The sequence below is a fragment of the Nanorana parkeri genome, unplaced genomic scaffold (genome assembly GCF_000935625.1).
Source record: "Nanorana parkeri isolate BGI_ZX_2015 unplaced genomic scaffold, ASM93562v1 scaffold735, whole genome shotgun sequence".
Classification (NCBI taxonomy): Eukaryota; Metazoa; Chordata; class Amphibia; order Anura; family Dicroglossidae; genus Nanorana; species Nanorana parkeri.
This window is the reverse complement of record NW_017307003.1, coordinates 675291-688167: the sequence shown is the minus strand read 5'-3', so window position 1 is coordinate 688167 and position 12877 is coordinate 675291. Positions and strand designations below refer to the sequence as shown.

At 38.5% G+C, this 12877-nt stretch overlaps 1 protein-coding gene across 1 annotated transcript in view; it reads left to right on the top strand.

The window, feature by feature from the left end:
- SNTG1 (syntrophin gamma 1) overlaps positions 1 to 12877 on the top strand; it is a 324127-nt gene that overhangs the window by 156733 nt on the left and 154517 nt on the right. Inside the window, exon 2 of the mRNA XM_018564206.1 lies at positions 9248 to 9358. The gene's annotated coding sequence lies outside the window, so the exon portion shown is untranslated. The remainder of the gene's footprint in view (positions 1 to 9247; positions 9359 to 12877) is intronic.

Here is a 12877-nt window from a genome sequence, read left to right as displayed (position 1 = left end):
ACAATCGTTTTCTATTTTTTTTTTTTCTGTTCTGCTCAGTCCCACAGAGGGACCGAGCAGAACAGCCGAGCCGAATGCCGCTCAGCTGCATTCTGCTATTCACTCACTGCTGTTCGGCATCTATAAGAATAGACCGAATAGCAGCGAGTAGCCTGCCAGAGGTTCGGCCTAGCCGATCCAGATGTTGGATCGGCTGAGTTGAACTCCTTCTGCACTTTGGGTAGGCCGAACATGTTGAGCATGTTCAGCCGACCCGAAGCCATGTGAAGCCACCCAATTTACGACTGTTTTTAGCTTATATACGGCTAAAATCAGCCGTACCATCCTGAAATGAATAGCCGAACAGCGTTCGGCTCACTTCGCTTTAGGTCGGTGGTTCACTCGGCTGCCTACGGCAGCTCAGTGAATAGATCCCTATACTTTTTTTTTAGGTCCTCAAGCATAATAGTAGACTGTTGGACGCTTGACAACACATAGAGGATTATTCCCAAAGAACCCGAAGGATCTAGTAGTAACTTTGGCTGATCGAAGGCAGCCCAGCGGCTCAGCCGAGCCGAAAGCATATGCTTCGGCTTTGCTGACCTGAAGTCAAAGCCAAAGCAGGGAGAACAGTCTGCTGAAGCCGACTGTTCTCCCCACAAATGTAAACAACTGGGCACGGTCAGCCATGATGTCAGTTGTCATTCACTGAGAGCCCAGCATCCTCAGGTTATTTGAGGACACTGGGCTGTCATTAAATGACAACAACTCAGCGTAGCCGGCTGTGACGTCAAGACAGCAGTCGGCTATTGACTCACTGCCATTCGGCCCCTATGAAAATAGGGCAAATGGTAGTGAGTGAACTGCCGAAGGTTTGGCCCAGCTGACTCAGATGTTGGCTCGGCTGAGTCAAACGTGCTGAGCATTTTCGGTTGAACCAAAGCCGGCCGAATTCAGCCGATGTATGAAATCAGCCGTACGGGGCCGAAGGGAATAGAAGAAAAGCATTCAGCTCAGTTCACTTCGGCTCCGTAATTCACTTGGCTGCCTTCGGCAGAGTAGTGCATTAGTGGAGTGAACTACTGTATACCAAAACAAATACGGGACTACTTTTCTTTCCTCTGCCAAGTTGCTGTAGTTGCTATAGTTTTTTGCATTCGTGGAGTGAACTACTTTATTTTGAACTACAAATCCCCACAGGCCCCAACTAACCACAATATTGCAAAGAGGGAAGGTTCACTTGTTGTTATCTCTGCAATTACAGCCTGTGGTGGCATATGATGTGTTAAGGGTTCCAACCTCACTCAGCCACACTAAAGAGTGTAAGTGTGAACCCCCCACCTGAGCCATCCACAAAGCCTCTCCGCAGCTGAGATCCTCAGCCAAACTCGCTCAATCATTACAGGCGGTTGTTTTAGGCAAAGCGTTATATATCATATGTCATTACTCTGAGAAAATTGTATTCACTTATTTGCCACTCACTGATTGTTGGCGTATATTCTTTCCTTTTCATGGCATGCCGAAGGCACATTTAAAAAAAATTATTTTATGTGTGTTTTTTTTTCCTCTTTGCGTTTAATTAGCTGAAAGAAAACAAATGGTTAACAACCTATCTGCCACAGCACCTATGCAGAGGGGTTTAAGAACATTTAGAAAAAGGCAACAAAGACTGGCTAAAGCAGCATATAGCTATATCTGATGGGTTCAGTTCTTCTCAGGGAGGACTTTTGTATTTTTCTTCCACATCTGCACCTGTACAAAGATGGGTATCATAGAGATTTAAAGCACCATCAAGTCTCATCTCTAGCATTTTTTAAGTGCATCTTAAAAGAACTGTTGAGAGCTGAGAGTTTGCAATTTCACTTCAGTGCACAGAAATTAAAAGTTCTGTTGATTTGGTTGACAATAACTCTCTGGTATAACTCTTCACATCTGTTTAGGATCATCAGGCAAAGATGAGAGAGGACCCCTTGTCTGAAGTTCATCATTGCTGACATTTAAACCAATGCCAGTTGAATAGAATAGATTTAATCCCTGCTTAGACCCTGCACAGTCTTCTTTTGTCAGAGGCTAAAACAGGTTCAGACTGTGTCTGGGTTGCTTATGCTCTTCTTATCCAATGACCTACTTTTCCTGCTGACTGGACTGCTCTGCAAATCTTTTAAGTATAATTTGGTACAAACAAAATTGATTTTGGAATGTTTGTTTCCAGTAGTTAAATCGAGTCAAATCGGAGTCAAATCGATGATCAATTTCAACTGCAGTGCCGAAAAAATTTGAAGGAGCCTGTTGGAAATTTTTTCTCGATTTGAACGAAATGTTAACAGTGAATGAAACTCCATTCATTCCACAAACAAATGTTAAATCAAAATAAATAGCAAGCAAAATTTCGAATTACAATATCTGATGGCATTATCAAACATTCTGATTAAATTTTGTGCACGAACGTCCACCAATGTGTACCCTACTTTAGACTTCCTGAATCTACATACTTTCCTCATTAAAACAAAAAAGTGTTTTGGACTGATACAATGCATATAGTGTATTGTATTATATTCTCAACCTGTTTTGCTTTATTGGATTTTTTTAGTTCTGAGGTCTCCATGTGATCATGGCTAATGCCCTCTCTAATTTTTAGTAAGGGTGTTTTTGTTATTTACATTTACATTCACAAGTAGTAATAAACTTCCTGGATATATTCTTATGAAACATAATTCCAGCTGTCTACTGAGGCCTGGTGGGAAGTTACTGAAAAAAAGAGGTTAGGGGATTAAAGTTGATATCATTTTAACCCAAATAGTGGGTATCATTTTTCAGTCTCATAATAGCTGAAGCTTTATCTACCTGTTTTAATATCTGTTTCTTCCAATTATTTATAGCTGAATTCTTTGTGTTATTTGCTATTTCTGTAAACCTGTGTTTTCCATATTATATTTTTTGCTTTTTAATGCAATATTGTTTTTGTAAGATTCTTAGAAATTAAGCCTAAGTTATAAAGGAGAATTTTAATAGAATTTACCATTTATTTTACACATTAAAACTGCCACTTTAAATGTGCGAATAAATGCTGTTTTTTTTGTTTTGTTTTGTTTTTAATTATGCAACAAAGTTTACACAAAGAAACAGACATTTGTTGATTTAACCTCTTGAGTTAATACCATTAGCTGCAGTTGAGAGACTAACCAGTGTAAGGTTAGTTTCTCACAGCTTTGCATATCTGGATCTTTTAATTTTTGCCAATTGCTTTAGCACTGTTTGGCTGTGGTAGGGACTGGGGATAAACAGTCATTTTCAAGTCTTGCTACAGATTTTCAATTGAATAGAGGGATGGACGTTAACTACACATTCTAAAACATTCAGGTTCTTAGTTTTTAATTACTCTAGTGTAACTTTAGCTGTGTATACACGCTTATTGTCCTGCTGAAAGATGAAACTTTGGGGTTGATTTACTAACCTTATAAACACGCCACGAACAAGTATACACCTCTGTAGTGTGTTCCCTCCCAGCATGATCTATTGGTGGAATCTAGACACCTTTGTAGTGTGTACACACCCAGCAGGTGTGTTGTGCAAAGCCCTGCATGAATTGCAAGGTGATGTTGTGTAAATTAGCTCTACGTTGTGTTGCTTGCGTTGATGAATGCAGGAATGTAAATGCATGAGCTAACCATTTTTGTCTAAACTGTGAAGCAGCATTATATATGCATCATGTGCATGATTTTTCCATATATGGCATTAGTGGAAATATGCTTTTAGAGACTTGCATGCCGCTATTAGAGCGGCGTGTAGCCTATGGCGCATGCTACATGACGCGCACGTACGTAAATACATAAAAACGCGCCATAACGGCGTGAAAATGTGACACGTTGCTCGTGTTTGGTTGATAAATACGTTTTGCTGTGTAAAAATGCATACGCACCTGGTGCGTGTGTGTGTTTTAGGTTAGTAAATCACCCCCTTTGCCTCACACTCTTCATTTCTTGAAAACTGAAACAGGTTTTTCTCAAGAGTTGCTCTGTATTTGGCTGAATCCTACAACATAATGTCACCATCAGCGTACTTCACTACAGAGACTGTTTTCTCATAGTGATAATGAGCAGTAATGGCTTTCTACCCTATTACGATTTGGTTATTGTGTCAGGATCCAGAGCACCCCCAGGTGGCACTGGAGCCAGGTCCTGCAGTTCCTGTGCTCGCCTGCGGGTGTCTCCAGCAGCCAGGAGCTGTCAGGAGCCAGACCACCACTGGGTGGTGCTGGCACCTGCAGCTCCAGTACACACCTGTGGGTGTGCCCCAGCTGTGAGTGAGCATCCCATCACCTGGTGCTTCCTGGGAGGGTATTTAGGCCCTCCCTGCAGTCAGGAAGCTGGCTCAGTATTGCGTCGCCTGCCCCTTACTGACTCCCGTGTCCTGTAACCCTACTACCTGAACCCTGCTACCTATCTGCAAATACGTCACTGACCCGGCTTGTTACCTGACCACTCTTCTTGGATCCTGTTCCTGTACCGTGCTGCCCTCTGTTAATGACCCAGCTTGTTACCTGACCACTCTTCCTGTATCCTGAACCCTGCTATCTATCTGCAGTCCCTAGCCTTGTTCCTGTTTTCTGTTGCCCCTGGCTGTAGGTGTGTTTGTTTCAACCGTGTTATTGTTACTTCACTGCTAACCTGTGGGGGTTGATGGGGTTTGTAGTTTTGTTTGCAGTGTAACAATTAAACCTTGTGCATAACCTCATCCAGTGTGGTCACACTAATTTGGTCTATCTGCATGGGTACCTGCATGCGGTGTGGGGACACCCATGCACGTTACCTTGACATATTGTCATCATAGTCTTCTATAGGTCTGCCACGTAAGGTAGAGACCTTTTTGTGGTCACAAGACCCCTTATATCCACTTGGATTTTTTGTCAGTTAGTGCACATTTAATGGTTGCATATGCTCCAAGCATGCTCCGGTGCCATCCATGTCTAATTATGACTCTACTTAGCCTCCATCTCTAAGTGTGCCTGAGGCCCTAATTTTCATCTCTGATTCAGATCCTTACATTCTACTGCTGAAGATACTGTATTTCAGCTAATTTCATATGAGATTTACAAGGTGTTGTTTCTAAGCGGATGCGGTGCATTATATCAGGCATTTGGGAGGATGAGCCTGCTGTTCCAGGCACAGGGTCTTTAAAGCTCTTAGAGTTGCAAAAACCTTCCCAAGACACTTTGGGGGGAATTTATCAAAACTGGAGCAGACAAAATCTAGAACAGCTGTGCATGGCAACCAATCAGCTTTTCTCTTGAGTTTGTTCAGTTAAGATTTGAAAATGAATGAGAGAGGCTGAAAACGTTATGTAGTTTTGAAGAATGATATTACAAAAATCCTACCTACAGCTAATGTAGTAAAAAGCAACAGCCAGGCCTTTCCATCCAATCTAAATGGGTGGCAGCTCTCTTCGATCTGTAAGGCATAACAAGGAAAATGTTGAACTTTGGGTTCATACCTGAGGGGGCCCATTGATGTGGGGGTATGGGTCATGTTTTCTGTAAGATAAAAACGGTAAAAAGGCGAGCGCACAACTGTTATGCAATGTGGTAAGAGGAATAGATCTGTTTAAAATAAATTTTAATACTAAACAATTCTGGAACAATTTAGAAGCAAAAACAAAAACAAAAGTTAAAATGAATTTTTGAAACAAATTTTTTACAAACAAGGCTACAGGACGGCAAATTCTTGCGCTCCAGCCACAGGAGCCTCCTAGCTGTCACCACTATATATATATTATGCTTTAGTTTTATTGACTATTTTGTGTAAATCAATGGTATTAGAGTCATTTTATTTTCAGGTTTTATTAGTAAAATATGGAAATGTTCAAAGCAGTCAATATACAATATATGCAAAGCACTGTGTCTTTCGATCCCTAAAATGTACCTTTCCACTGAAATTTCTAGTAAAATATATATTTTTTTATGAGCCATGCACTCCTGGCCAATGGGACTAAGTTTTAAATCTGACAGTCAATTATTTTTTCAAATAATCTCCTATAATTATATTTATCCAGAATATAGCATAATAATTTACACAAATGCACTCTTTTCTCTACTTAGGGAGGTTTTATAGCAAACTGTATTGTATGTTGACAGAACAATTAGGAGACTGAATGATAATTATTGTGCATTTAGGATGTACTTAGAGACCAATCCTGTTCGCAAGTACAGTCAACCAATGTGCTTAAGCAAGGTATCCAATGTACTGCAAAAATTGCATTCTATGGGAAAACCAAACACTGGTGATTTTTATGTATGGACCCTTCACTCAATTAAAAATCCCCTTGTTCTTCAAATGTTCATTTTCTGCACATACAAAATAGGTATTGTTTCAAATTATAGTTTAGACTACAAGTACAAGCATTACTTTTATTCCAGTGCCCAACAGAGCCTATTCATCTTTAAGTAATAGGAGGAGATGTAATAGCTGCTTTAGAAGGTAAGGTCTTCAATTAATGTCATTTGATCATGGAATCAGTGTGCATGGCTATTACTGGCTGGTAGGAAACTAGTATTTCTTTTCAAAGCCACATAATTACATTGTCAAGCACAAACAACGGTTTATAAAATTATATGACTGCAGCTTGTTATAATCTTAAAGCTTTTGTTATTCATAAGTCTGATAAGATTTAAGGTATGGTGCATATTTTATTTCAAGTAAAATATTTTTTCATTTGTTACATATGTCAATGAATGGCTTTATAATTTAGAGAGTTCATGTCAACGTTTCATTGTCATTACTTAAAAGGAAGCAATTTTGAATTATCTGTTATTATTGCATTATTATATTAGTAAATAAATAAAAAAAAGTGGAGGATAAAGTCATTTCCACCACATCCCACATTTAGTGTAGAGTGACTATCACCAAATGCTTTTCTAAAACTCACTTACCAGTAAGAGGCAATATTACAAAAACTTTCAGTCCTGCATTTTCCACCTACCACTTTTCATCCTTTAGGACTTCCACCATGGCAGTTTCATCCAATTGGACTTTCTCACTTTCCCCACTGAAATCCTGCTGGGTAAAATGAGTTGGACAGAGCCTGTGATGTCACGATTACTTGGAATGTTGAATGTTGTTGCTGCTCTTTTTGTTTTGCAGTGCGGGTCTAGGTGTGTTGAATATACTGCACTATTTAGCATTTTTTGTTGGGCACTGAAAGCATTTGAAGTTGCAAATTCTGTTTAGGATTTAAGTCCCTGTGGATTTTGTCTTTTAGAGGGAGAGCATTTAAAACTTTTGACACAGGTCTCTTTATGGTTTTTTAAAAAAAAAACATTTTTTACAGAGATTGTTTGGTGGTATTTACCTTGAACTAAAGATTTGAAGCATGCTATACTTGCATTTGGGATTTTTTTTTTTAAAGGGCAATTATTTTAGTAGACATTGGTGGAGTATGGGAATGTTTACACATTTTTCATTATTTTACTAAGTGTATTAGTTTTGCACAACTTGCAAAACAAATGTATGCAGCCAGGCACATTGCATTTTCAAAAAGAAAGTCAGCCATGGCACCCCCCCATATTTCTGCAAGATGTGTATATTTTAAATCCTATCTGCTTTTTTTACAAAGACTGTTATTTGAAGTTAGCACAATTTGCTTTTTGGTCATTAAAATATGTATCTAAAAATAATTTTGAATGTCTTCACATATTATTTTTGTCATATTTTATAAAACCATGCTTCACATGGTTTTATATTTTATAAAACCATGTTTCATTTATCTGTCGGTCAGAGTGAATATAGAATCCTGGTTGAATCATTGTTTTAAGAAATTCTGAGAGATAACATACCACATGTAGAGTATACCTGATTCCAGACTATGCATGCTTTTAGAGTGCTTGTGGAGCAGTACCTGATATGTGCTGCCGATAAGGTGTATTGAGCCAGATCCAGCAAGACAAATCATTGGTTATTACCATCACTACAAACTGTCACTAATAACAGCGGACGTCTAACAATTTACTCACATAAGTAGAATAATGTGAAATACAAAAGCTGTTATTGTTTTAAATGTTCAAGCTTTAGGTCTGTCATTCCAATCTTGTTTTCATGCATACTTGTTCCAGGCCATTGATTCTCTAGGTAGGGAAGATAAGATCAGGAGTACAGAAGTCACACATTTGAAAGTAAAGCAACAGTGGAAGTTCTTTTCACAGGTTCTCCTTTACTAGTCTGTTATGCTGTATTTTTGCCAAGTGGGAGTGTCAGTCTCGATTTATATCCTGAACAATGGATGTAAAACTGCTTCTATGAAATTGCCCTGAAATGAGTTTGCGGCAATGGTCAATAGAGCACAGATGGCTATTTAAGAACAAACATGACAAATTTAAGTCTATTGTTTATTTCACTGTTTAAAACCCTCTAATTTGCTAGATGTGTCTTTATTTGCTTTGGAAAACAATTACAAAATCTTTAATTAAAGCCATGATGATAAGTTTAATGACCATGAAGAGTCATAAGCATTATCCCTGGTCATAGTTAGAGAGTAAATGTCATAGCTATTTCATTGTTTTACATAATTATGTTACTTTATTTTGCTGTTTGTCATTTTATTATACCAATGTTGATTTAATTTTAATTTGTTGTAGCAGGTTTCAGGTTATTCTGATTGTCACAATAATTTTAAACAAGGCACCCAGTTATTTTCATGCCTCCAGTAGATTTTTTTTGGTCATTTAATTGCAAGCAATTTTTGATACTTTGTTAACTTAATAGGATGGATGTTTCTCTTATATTCTGAAATTAAGATACAGGTTGTAAGCACTATTTGGGCAGTTTGCCAAGAGTAAAAAATACAAAGTTTATATGCACTGGCTCATTAAAGTCTTAGAACATTTGAAACAGACAAGTGTGAGCTCTCTTAAATCTTTGGGGGGGGGGGGGCACTGCATGATAGATGATAAAATCAACAAATGAATGCTTAACGTCAAGTTTAATTATTGTTACTGATTACCTCTATTTGAGATTTCACAAAACACTTTGCATGTTGAGTAGCTATTCAGCATGCCATTCCTTTCTCAATAATTACACACACAGCCACAGTTTATTGCTTCTTCTCCCAATATTCTTAAATTGTTTCCAAGTTAGTCCCATTGTTTTTTAGGGTGAGCTGTGCTCAGATCATTTCTCCCAAACACATTACTTGCATTATTGTTTCCCATCCCTTTCCTGTTTGAGCACACTTGCCATGTAAATTCTGTGTTGATTGCTGTTTTTTTTCTCATCAACAGATGTCTGCCGTTTTCTGCGCAACCTAATATTAAGGAAAATCAAAATCTGGATTCATGTTTGGATGAATTTTTGATTGCCGTTTCAACTCAGCTGTGCTTCATGAGCAAGTAGTAAGTAAAATCTATGCTATTGTTATTTTTAGATAATTAATAGTTTCTAATTTAGACTCTTCCTCTTGTATTTTCTCTCACCAATTCCCATGTTTAGAATAGGAGAAAAAAATACACAATTAACTCTGCTAAGATAGATTTGCTGTTTTTAATAGATTGGCCTCCTACAAAGAAACAGAATGACAAAAATGGATGCTTTCACTCCCACGCTACTCTTGTCAGTTCCATAGATTTAAAAAAAGAGCTTCAGACCATTGTTTTTACAGTGACTGGTAGTATTGGTAGCCAATAATATGCAAACAAGTATTGTAGGAGAAACGCTCCATTACCCAGCAAGTCTTTGGTCTGTGAACAGGTAAGATGTTATTAAAAGCTGTAGGTTGGCTGTATGTGGAAAGAAAAATGTATGCAGTGAGAATAGCTGCATTGGGAGACCTAAGTTGGGTGGCTATACATTGTAAAATGTGTTTTATTTGTATTTATTTCTGCTGAGCAAAGCTTAAAGAGATAATGCCACCAACTTAAACATTTACTGGTAAAAGCACAATGATTTTACTTTCCTTAAATATGTTTTATTCCCTTGTAAAGAGACTTTGAACTTGATAGAAAATGTCACTACTTCAGCAAGACTCCATTCCCTAGCCTAGCACCTTGCTTCCTTGCATGTCACAGCCCTTTCCTGTTCTGGGAGTGTCTACTTATCTCTGTGCTGGCCTAGCACCTCCATCCCTACATCACCTCCCTACATAACCTTTTATGTAGCTGTCGGGGAGGAGCATAGGGGAATACTAGAAAGTGTCACTTGAGTGACAGCTCTCATTCTGCTGGGGCTGTTGACACCACGTACAAGATGTTAGCACCCAGTAGCTGTCTCAGGGCTATGGATGTTTAAAGGATGCTTTTTACAGACAAATAACATAATCATAAAATACAATAAATGCACATATAATGGTATTGGAAGATTTTTTTAATTTTTGTTGACATTTTATTATTTGGGTTTGTCAACTTCCACTAAATATGAAAACCATGGACATGGAGTAGAATAATGTTCCATTAAATATATGATTTCTATATCTAAAGAATTACATCTTTAAATTCTGCTTCCTTCCCAGATACTGATAAAATGGGCTAGGCTGAGCATTATGGGTGGATCTAGTTAAACAGCTGGAGGCTAGTATGCTGTTTTGTTAGATCACCATTTTCTTTCCTCTCCTTGTGAATACATCAGAATTATATATTTTTTTCTGCTGAGTTTTTAACATCCACAAATTAAACATATTTTCCCAAATCAAACTGAAACCACTTTTTTTGCACATCTTAATATCAGCAAGAGCATTGAGAATGACATCAATGACATTCAGTTTATAGAACATCTGCTTGGATCACATGTCACCTTGCGATTTTGTGTCATATCATTGAGTAAACATATTTGTCAGATTTTTGTTTTGCCATAATCTCAGAAGATACTTGTCACAAGGATGACATGTGCGTCCATTAACCTGCTGTGCAGCTACAGAATATTTGCCTTCACCTTATGTCAGTCTGCACATTAGGTTTCTGTTTAATGAGTTTAAAAATTCTAATTTTCATTTTGCTTAGTTCTGGCTAGCAAACATTGTTCTCATAATTAAAGCAGAGATAAATGTACAAAGGTTACCTATGCATAATGGATTCAAGGCCCAGCAGCTGGGGCACTTGCCATCAAGGATGTTCCTTATAAAGCTTGTGGAGAGTTAAATAAACCCTTATATGCACATTACAGCTATTCGTCACTCACTGTTTTATGGTAAAAGCCTAATTTTTACATAGTCATATAGTAGGTTGAATAAAGACGCAGCTCAATCCGGTTTAATCTATATAGCGTGTGTGTGTATAATATATATAGCGAATTTCCATAACCCTGTATGTTTTGTGAACTGAGGAACTCTATCCAAGTGTTTTTTGAAAGCAGTTTGTTTCCCACTGATACAACTTTCGTGGCCGTGAATTCCATATTTGTACCACTCTCAGTGTAAAATACCCCATACGCAGATTATTCCTAATCTCCACAAATTTCTTGTTGTGCCCTCATGTCTTCCTTGAGGTACTTGTTTTAAGTAGTGCATTCTCAAAACTTCTGCCCCTATTGGTGAGTTTTGTGATCATGTCACCTCTTAAGCGTCCCTTTTCTAAGGAGGACAATTCTAATTTTTGTAGGCATACTCGATAACCTAGGCCCTCCATGCCCCTCATGAATTTGGTTGCCTGTCTCTGAACTTTTTCTAGCTCATGGACATCCCGCCTACGGATTGGGGACCAGAAATGAATTGCGTACTCATTGTTTTGTAAAGTGGCAAAATTATATTTCTATCCAGTGAATAAATCCCTCTTTTACTACAAGATAATATACTACTAGCTTTATTAGTTGAAGCTTGGCATTGCATGCTATTAATGAGTCTGTGGTCTATAAGGACCCCAAGATCCTTCTCCATTTTCCCCAGCAAAACCCCACCCAAGGTGTATTGAGTAAGCATGTTCTAAGCTCCCAAGTGCATGACCTTACATTTTTCTAGATTAAAGCTCATCTGCCACATTGCTGCCCACTCTCCAATTTTATCGAGGTTGTCTATGTCTTGTTGTGAACGTATTTCCCTGCATAGCTTCGTATCATCAGCAAACACTGACAGGGAGCTACTTATTACCACCTCAATATCGTTTTGGCCCTAAGACTGAACCCTAAAATTGGCCCTAAGACTGAACCCTGGTGCACTCCACTCACCTCTCTGGACCATTTAGAGAATTAACCATTTATCCTTACCCTCTGGATGTGGTCCTGCAACCAATGTTCTACCTATGTACATATAGGATCTTCAATGCCAATCAAATCTAGTTTGTAAATTAACCCTTTGTGGGGTACTGTGTCAAATGCCTTTGCAAGGTCTAGAAAGACTAAATTAACTTGGATTCCCTTGTCCACCTTACAACTTTCTTCCTCATAGAATGTCAACAGATTTGTGTGACAAGAACTGTCCATTATAAATCCATGCTGCATTGTACTTACAATACCGTTTCCACATGCACATTTTTGAATATAATTATAATCCCTGACCAATCTCTCATAAACTTTGCATATTATTGATGTAAGGCTGACAGGCCTGTAGTTATCTGGTACCCATCTTAAAACTTTCTTACCTATCGGCACCACATTCACTTTCCTCTAATTCTCAGGTACCTTTCCCATCCCCAATGTGTCCTTTAAGATTAAAAACAATGGTCTGGCAATAACCAGCTTCATTTCTTTGAGGACTCATGGATGTATGCCCTCTGGTTCCTGAGATTTATTAGGGGTCTATTCACTAAGCAGCCATAGGCAGCGGAATGAAAGACCGACGTGAAGTGAAGTGAGCCGAATGCTGTTCGGATATTCATGTCAGGCTGGTACGGCTGATTTCAGCCCTATATCGGCTGAAATCAGCCGTACATCGGGTGGCTTCGGGTCGGCCGAACATGCTCAGCATGTTCGGCCGTCCTGAAGTGCAG